This window comes from Pagrus pagrus (assembly GCF_965226575.1).
Source record: "Pagrus pagrus genome assembly, chromosome: 18".
Taxonomy (NCBI): domain Eukaryota; kingdom Metazoa; phylum Chordata; class Actinopteri; order Spariformes; family Sparidae; genus Pagrus; species Pagrus pagrus.
The window spans coordinates 28,307,460-28,316,762 of NC_140202.1; the positions used below are offsets into that span (position 1 = coordinate 28,307,460).

General features: G+C 46.9%; 1 long non-coding RNA gene across 2 annotated transcripts in view; it reads left to right on the forward strand.

The window, feature by feature from the left end:
- The window catches only part of LOC311274437, a 47,786-nt gene that overhangs the window by 33,276 nt on the left and 5,207 nt on the right, over positions 1-9,303 (forward strand). For both annotated transcript variants that reach the window (XR_014624763.1, XR_014624764.1), the window contains exon 3: positions 2,098-2,212. This is a non-coding gene — a long non-coding RNA (uncharacterized lncRNA). The remainder of the gene's footprint in view (positions 1-2,097; positions 2,213-9,303) is intronic.

The following is a 9,303-nucleotide window of genomic DNA, read 5'->3' on the forward strand; positions in this document are numbered from 1 at the left end:
TTTCAAACACGTCCGGCTGAATCTGAATCTGGGTCGAAGATGAAGATTTTTGTTTCCTGCTAAATGAGAAGATTGCAATCGTGGAATGTAACTAAGTACTTTACTCAATATTCAAGGAGCCTGAACTTAACTTCTGCTCCACATCTCAGAGTTTCAGCTCCACTAAGCTTGTCTGACAGCTTTAGATACACATTTTGTGGCATGAGTACTTTAGTTGAAGTAAAGTATCCGAGTACTTCTTCAGTTCAGTGTCTTGACCTCCTGTTAAAACTGTTGTAAACACACACACCTGCTCTCCAAACACAACCACACAACGTCCTGCTGGACCGTCTCCTGTCCTGGAGTGTGTAGCAGCGAGCATCAGCTGTCACACACACACACACACACACACACTACATTTAGCTACACATGTTAGTGTGAATGCAAAGACAAGTACACACACACACACACACACACACACCATGATTATTAACTACAACTCCGGGTGAAACGACGCTAAAGTTCTCACTTCTCATACAGGACAAGCTGGGATCACCGTGTGTGTGTGTGTCTGTGTGTCTGTGTGTGTGTGACTATGTATGCTCTTATCACCTCTGCCTCTTACACACTGCACCTCAGGGCCAACACACACGCACACACACTCAAACACACACTCTGTGAGAGCACAGATGGCCTCACATTCATGTCTCCTGCCAAACAGATGGACCTGGCTGGATTCATTCAACGACGGACACACACAAACAAACACACACACACACACACACATGCACACACTCACAGTTACAGGCATGTACACACTGATTTATTTACACACACACACACACACACACACACACACACACACACAGAGAAACCTCCTTATTAGCTGCAGCGTGTCGACGATTTCACGCACAAACACAAACACGTTCACACTTACAAACACACACTGCTTCACACACACAGTGGCTGTTGTCCAATGCTTGGTGCCCTCAGTCTGTCCTCACACACACAGACACACACACACACAGTGAGAGTGAGGCGGTGGCGGCTGTCCAATCACAGTGCCCTCAGTGTGTTTCTGTGAGTCGGAGATGTGAAGTCTAATTAACAGAACAGCATCAATATTGATGAGGGCCATTTTATTCCATCTATTCCCAGTCCTGCTATTAAATTCACTTAAGTTTCACTTCCTGTTCATAAACACCACGCAGCAAATCAACAGGGTCGGAGGTCAATGCGGCGGCGGCGGCGGTGGCCACTGTATGAGTCTTCTTCTATGGTTTCGAGCGGCTCTGCAGAGGCTGAAAAACTGGCTGTGATATGGAGCGAGTGGGGGCGGGGCTTTGGTGAGTGGGCGGGGTTTATAAAGTCAAAATCTCTTTTTTTCATACATATGCTCATCAGTGGAGAGTAACAGTGCACAGCGTGGTAAATGATGCAGTGCGACTCAGGAGTGCATCGGTTGGGACTATTTTCAGCGGCGGATGAATCCACATTCAGTGAGTGTTTGTGGGATTCGGTCAAAACACACAACAGTGTGTGTGTTCGAACACCACGACAGCTGCAGGGTGAACGACATCGTTGTTCTCCAGACGTTGTCCACTTTTCCTGCTTTCTTTAAAAAATCCAAACGACCTCCAAACTTCAGGCGTAGAGCTGCACTGTGAAGCGATGGACGGCAGCAGAGCTAACGTAACTCTCGTGAAAGTAATTTAACCTTGAACGAGACTTGGAGCCGCTGTGCAGAATTAGCAGCTGAGCTTCAGTCGTCCGGGTCCAGTAGCTTCATATGGACGCAGGGCTCACACATCGATGTCGATCGATGTCACTGCTGATTTCTGATTCATAACGGTGTAACTTTACACCCCTAACGTGAATATTAACTGCTGTTGTCATGAACACTTGTGACAGTGAGACTTGGGATGAGTGACGTTGATGCTGCTGCCGACGGGAACTGAAGCCGTTAGATCTCCTGAGTTTTCTTCAAATCCACCAGACTCCATCAATAAAAACAGCAATTTTACCTCACAGAACATATGAGTTGCTGATCAACCACTGCCTCGATCAGTTTGTGTATTTATATCTTTGGTGTTTTAACGTATTGATGCATCTTAACAGATCGGACCAGACCGGACTGGAGCCCCGGGACAGTCAGCTGAGATGAACCCAGTGAATATGAGCCCAAAGAACCCGTGGTGCTGTTTTTCTACCAGTCCCTGTCCTGCTTTCTGTGGTAAGTTTCATTTTGATGTGATGATATACCCGTGCTGCAAATTAGCATTTGGAGCATACTACTGCAAACTCTCAGCACATTCGCGTTGTTTCTTCTTCATGTCCACATGCAGCTGCATGAATCTGTCAGCACATTTACACCTGGAATAAAAAGTCTTCTGTGTCTGATACATCGGTCGGATGAAAAACAATCTTCAGAAACAGAATTTCAGGCGGAAGCAGATCAGCCCCAGACTCCTTTAACAAATCGTGGATTTTTGTGGGTTGTTGAGTTCAGGGAAACTTTGTAAACTTCATGAAACGATGTCCGCGACAAATTCTTAATTATTTGTTCCCTCTTGTAAATTCGGCACATGTAACACATGAAGTCATTCCTTCCTTTGTGTAGAAATATCGTGTCAGGTTGTCCTGGTTGGTTGCAGAGCCGGTGTGTAGGCCGCTCAGTGACTAGAGAAGATACAGACTTTGTAAGAAGCAGATCAGCTGCACAGATGAGTCGCAGACGGTTGTTTCTTTTTGTACATCATTGATTTTCGACCCGCGTTGCTTTAAATGTTCTGTAGTTTTTATGAATAATGCAACTTTTCACTTTCATGGCACGAACTGAACTAAAGCAAAGGAGGAAGGCACTGCAGAGTTCAGGTCAAAGATTCTCTGATTCAGACCAAACGCAGTCTAAAATAGGAAAGGATTGTGAAAGCGTTAGCGTACGACTGCCAGAGAACACCTGATCCTTGTAACTCCACCCGTCTGGGCCGAGAAGTCGATTAAAACAAACTACAAATGCAGTCGCTCGCAGCTCGTTCTGTTTGGGCTGTCGAGGTGTTGAGCTGTTGTTGAGTCTTTGGTTTGATACCATCCAGAGGGTTTCCCATAATCCATCAGCACTCGGCACACACACCTTTCACACACACGCACACACACATGTGTAGTTAAAAACACACCCACACTCTCCACCCGTCCATCAGTGTTGCTCGTCTCCAGGGAAACATCTGAGGTAACAGAGAACGACGAGGAATTAGCAACGTTTGCTTTTTTAACCGATTGGCTGCGGCCGGTACCACACACACACACACACACACACACACACACACACACACTCACACACACACACACACACACACACACACACACACACACACACTTCGTTCACCACGTGTTTGACTGATGACCGCTGACTGAAACAACATGGAGGATATAATTAGAACAAATGCAGCCACAAATTCAGACTTCAGCACGAACAAACACTCGACACTGAGAGTTGCTAAACTGTGTAATATAATTTAAAAGTCTGATGTTTTTCTGTATTTTTCAGACTCAAACCCGTCTGACTTCATGTCTGTGGCTACACTTTCTGTACACACAGAATAACTGATGTATTTACCTGTAAAACGTTTATATAAAATCATAAAAGTAACATCTGCTGAAGACAAAATGCCAAACTTTAAAGTAGAATTATGAAATGTGATGGTCACCGGTGTTGGTGTTAAAGTGCCAGATTTTTGAACAGAGTTTGGTGTGAAGGGCAGAATACAACCAGGTTTATACTTCATTGTGTCATTCTTTGCACGTGTTTTGTTAATCTTGTGTATTTTGATCCTGCTTTTGGTCGGTGGTGTGAACGGAGGGTCGGGTGGTCCAATGACGTCTCTTTTAGCTGTGTGTGTGTGTGTGTGTGTGTGTGTGTGTGTGTGTGTGTGTGTGTGTGTGTGTGTGTGTTGTGGGGGTGTCCAGCTAATTGCAGTGTGTTGATTGACGTGTTGAGACTGGAGGAAAGATGAGAACAACCTGCAGTATTCACTTTCAGGTTGGATGTAGATGTGTGTGTCGGCTGATATCGGATCTTAATGGATGAGTGTGTGTCGGAGCGCCGCGTCCTCTCGGGTCAGAGTTCATCATAAATCCTGCTCAGGGAGTTTCCTGCTGGGAATCGCACTGAAAATAGTCCAAGTTTACCTCGAAGTGAAGCATCAGAGTTTAGTCTGCAGCGCCGGCTGTGATTACACACCGAAGATAATTATTTAAATTCACGGCAGATACGAACAGAGCGAGTTCAGATGTGTTTGGACTCGACTGGAAACAGAATCAAAGAACAAACAGTTTGAAGACAGAATTTAGATTCAGACGCCAAAAAACGTGAAAAACAGATGAGAACATGGCAACAAGCCCTCGTAAGGCGTCTTCAGGTTGTTGCAGAGTCATGCAACAGTTATTCAACGACTAGTTTAACTGATCACTTCTCCAGGGAGTGAATAATCAAAGTAATGCATTACTTTTTTGGAGTAATGACCCCGACAACGTGCAGGTGGAGGTCAAGCTCATCTCATCAGCAGGGCTATAAAAAGATAGCTAAGCTAATGTTAGCTTCAGCTTTAGACTGGAATCAACTTTAAAAAAGCGTCTAAAAGCGGCTGTGTTGCATTTTTCACGTCAAACAATAAAAAATCACAAAGGTTATGATTTTATTTACTTCTACAAAGAGCGAAGGAGCAGAGATGTGTGCTTCAGGTCGTCCACAGACAGATGGAAACAGTAAACCTTGAGGCCGTCCAGTCAATACGTGTCCGTCTGTGTCAAACACCTCATCACAGGTGAGTTCATGATGTCACTGAGCGAATGACGTGTGAGCCGCTTGTGTCTGTAGATCGAAGCGAATCAAAAAAAGAGCCTTTGTAAAGTTTTAACTACAGTTTTTACTGTGAAAAATAAGGCCTGACCTTAAAACAGCTGCTTTTAGAATGGAGTTTGGTTTACCGGTGTGTCCACTCGACAGACCAGCAGGTGCAGAGGCTGTTTTAATGTTAATACACATAAACTGAGCCAAATAAACAGCAGGCCTGTAAGTAAAGTGAGTTCAGGATCTGAGTGGTTTCACCTGTGACGCTGTCGATCCGTTTAAAAACACTCCTCGTCTCTGTGATTACAGAGCGCAAGACAAACCGTCTCCAGCCAAATCCAGCCTTTAAATTCAGTTTAATTAATTCAATGTTTATTTTTCCAGCCATGAAGGTATTTGAAAACACCGTCCTGAATCATGAGCCGGACTGAGTGAAGCTTTGATGGACGAGCTCCAGACTCGTCTATATTTACACCTCCGCTGCTGAGAGTAAATTTAACTTCTGTCGCACAGACATCAAATATCTGTCGGACAGAAAAAACCAAGAAGAACCAGGCCGAGAGCCAGAATCTGTTCTTCTTCACCTCCCCTCGCTCTGATCAGGAGGTATCTTTAGCGACCGCAGTGTTTCTTCTTCAGTGGTGCCGCAGATTTGCTTCAGATGGATCAGAGTTGAGGAGCTGGCGGAGGAAATCAGCTAAACGCCCACCATGTTTAAATTCTGGGAAATAAAAGGAAAAATCAACAACGGAGGCCTCACACTGAGAACAAATCCCTCCTGGTTACTGTGGTGAGGAAGAGGAGGAGGGAGGAAGGACAGGAAGACAGAAAGGTCGAGGAAACATGAGGAGAGGACGGGGAAGTAAGGGAGGAAGGAAAGAGAGGAAATGTAGAGAAACGCAGAGGAGAATATGGAAATAAAGAAGAGGGTGAATACAGAGGAAATGTAAGGAGAAGAAAAGGAAGTAAAGTAGGAAAGGTAGAGAGGAAATGTGAGGAAAAGAGAGAGTGAGGGAGGAATTGAAGAGAGAAAATGCAGAGGAAGAGGGAGGAGAGGAAGAGAAAGACAGAACCAGAGGAAGTGTAGTTGAAAGGAGAGGAGAAAAGAGAAAGTGAGGAAGGAAAGGAAGACGGAGAAATAGAGGAAACATGGGAAGAAAAAGGGGAAATAAGAGAGGAAGGAAAGAGAGGAAATGTAGAGAAAAGTTGAGGAGGAAAGAAGGAAATAACGAAAGAAAGAAGAAGGTTAATAGAGAGGAAAAGAAGAAGTGATGAAGGACAGGAAGAGGGAAAATGTAGAGGAAGAGAGGAGAAGAGAAGGAAGGAGGGAAGGAAAGGAACAGATGAAATATAGATGTCCTCCGTCCCTCCTCTTTCCTTCCCTTCCTCCCTCACCTCCTCCTCCTCTCTCTGTTCTTCCATCCTTCATCCTAACTCCCTCCTTCCTTCCTTCCTCCAAGTTTTCCTCATTTTCTGTTTTCATTCCTCCTTCCTCCTTCTAGCTCTCTTCTTTCTTTACCTCTTCCCCTCTTCCTTCTTTCCTTCTTTACTCCATTTTCTACCTTTCCTTCCTTGTTTTTCTTCTTTTCTTTTCCCACTTGTGTCCTTTTTTCCTTCACCCCTCTCCACTTACTTCCTCTTTCTTCTTCTCGTTTCCTTCTTTTATTCCTTCCTCTCCCTCCCTTCCTCACTTCTTGCCTTTCTACCTCCCCTCACCTTGTTTTCTTCCTGTCTTTCTCTCTTCCTTCTCCACTTTTCCCCTCAATTCTTCCCTAATTCCTGATCTCCACTCGTCCCTCCCCTCCTCCCCCCTGCAGCAGTGTTATTTAAGCTTCTTCCTCGGTGGTTTCTGTGGAGGATTAGTGTTGCTCTGACTGGTTAACATGTCGGAGGAGAAAACAGACAGTAAGAGGATTAACAGACTCGCTGAAGGTTTCACACTCGGGACATTCCTCCACTCAAATCCTGTCTTCTCTCTTTTCCTTCTTTTCCGACTCTCTCGTCTTTATTCAAACCTGAAGCGTCTGAAGTTCGCGGCGGAGAGGTGACGAGTTCAAACACGCTCAGACACGAGTCAGGAAGTATTAAACTGACGACCTGAAGGTGGAGCAAAGATCAAAACATCAGTGTGAAGAACGTTTTGGGTCCAGCAGCGCAGGAAAGTAACTAAGTACATTTACTCATTACACTTCCAGCCAGACTCTGGAGGGGAAGTCGTGACGTCACGTCTCAGCTGCAGCTTCCTGTTTTTAGTAAAGATTTACATGTTTATTTCCTTTTTTTATTTCCAGTGAGTAAATCTTTCCACTCGTGACTCAGCACAACGTCATGATATCTAATAATCCACAGATACCTGCAGGCAGAAGAGTCAATACAGAGGAGAAGTGAGGAGGAGGGAAGGAAAGGATCAGAAGAAATATAGACGTCCTCCTTTCCTTCTTTCCTTCCCTCCTTTCCTTCCCTCCTCTTTCCTTCTTTCCTTCCCTCCCTCCCTTCGCTGCTCACCTTCCTGTTGTTTCTGTCTCACAGGTTAGCAGAGACGATCAGTCGTGTTCAGGATGTAACTGTGAGAAACACAAGATTGCTCTTGTTGCTAAGCTGTTGGGCTGAAATGCGTTTTACTTTGTTTATATGTGGCGGACCCTGCCACCTCTCTAGCTTCAGACAGTGTTCTGGGACCTTGTTGTCCTCTGAGAGCAGCTTGTTGATTCACTGATGGAAGCAGTTCGTATTACTACCTCAATAATATAGTAAATATTACATTTCCTCTGCAGACGACGCAGTTCCCTTTTACTTCTTCTTTCTGCTAAGTTGTTGCAAACAGCAACTTTATTAAGTTGAAAAATGATCGTTATAGTCGACAAACATCACGTGCGACTCGTGGAGGAGTTTTAGGAGAATTACTTCCTTAATCAGGTCCCATGAAGTCAAACGTTACTCGTGGCTGCATCCATTTCTTTACTATGAGGCTGTGACCTGTAATGTTCTCGCCCAGATGTGACCCGACGCTGTGTTTCTCCTCAGCACTCGTGAGAAAGTTCCTCAGTGGAACAGCTCAGATAAAACCGTCCCTCCTCTCTCTGCTGATGAAGGTGAAGATGATGATGGTCTTGGTATTTGGACTCATGTCACACGAGTGTTTTTCTCTCCGTCTGAAAGGCGACCTCGTCAAACGCTGACAGCTCGTCTCGGGGTCGCCGCCTCGCTCCGCTGTCCCTCTGAAGGAGCGGAGAGGGACGGCAGGACGGAGCTTTGTCCACCGTCACAAAGGAGGACGAGACACCCGGCGGGCTGTGGATTTAACCCCTGAAGACACAGTGAGAGAGGAGCTACAGGTGGAGCTGCCCTGAACAGAGACAAATAATGAGACCGCAGGAGGCTTTACAGCCACAATCAGGACCCTCAGCTGATCAGTCAGCTGTGGGAGAGGACAGGGGAGGGAGGAAGGAGGGAGGAGGAGGGAGGGAGGAGGGAGGGAGGAAGGAGAGAGGAGGGAGGAGGGAGGAAGGGAAGGAGAGAGGAGGGAGGAAGGAGGGAGGAGGGAGGAAGGAGGGAGGGAGGAAGGAGAGAGCAGGGAGGGAGGAAGGAAGGAGAGGAGGGAGGGAGGGAGGAAGGAGGAGGGAAGGAGGGAGGGAGGAGGAAGGAAGGGAAGGAGAGAGGAGGGAGGAGGAAGGAGAGAGGAGGGAGGGAGGAAGGAGGGAGGGAGGAAGGGAAGGAGAGGAGAGAGGGAGGAAGGAGGGAGGAAGGAGAGAGCAGGGAGGGAGGAAGGAAGGAGGGAGGAAGGGAAGGAGAGAGGAGGGAGGGAGGAGGGAGGGAGGAAGGGAAGGAGAGAGGAGGGAGGGAGGAAGGGAAGGAGAGAGGAAGGAAGGAGGAAGGGAGGGAGAGGAGGGAGGGAGGAAGGGAAGGAGAGAGGAGGGAGGAGGAAGGAGGGAGGAAGGGAAGGAGAGAGGAGGGAGGGAGGGAGGAAGGAGGAAGGAGAGAGGAGGGAGAGGAGGGAGGGAGAGGAGGGAGGGAGGGAGGAAGGAGAGAGGAGGGAGGGAGGGAGGAAGGAGGAAGGAGAGAGGAGGGAGGGAGGGAGGAAGGAGAGAGGAGGGAGGAGGGAGGGAGGGAGGGGGAGGAAGTGACAGATGTTAAATCTAAATTTGTTACTTTAAGTTATTTTCTGCTCCGGTAAAGTTTCAGCGGAGGCGACGCCACAGTTTTTTTACTGAAGTAGCAGAAGCACAGGTGAAAGTAAAGTAAAGACCACCAGCTGATAGTTCAGGCCTCGTGTCCACGAAGCGCTTCTCTTCTTCTTGATAATATTCACCGTTGGATCGTGTCCTCGCCCACATCCTCAGACAGGTAGTAAACCACAAGGGATCAGTGTCGATCCTACGGCGGCGGTCGTCAAGATTTTGTTCCAGTCGGCGCTTTTCTGCCTGAAACATGTGGACACGGACCCTCAAGTGGAGCCAGCTGGAGTCATCACATGT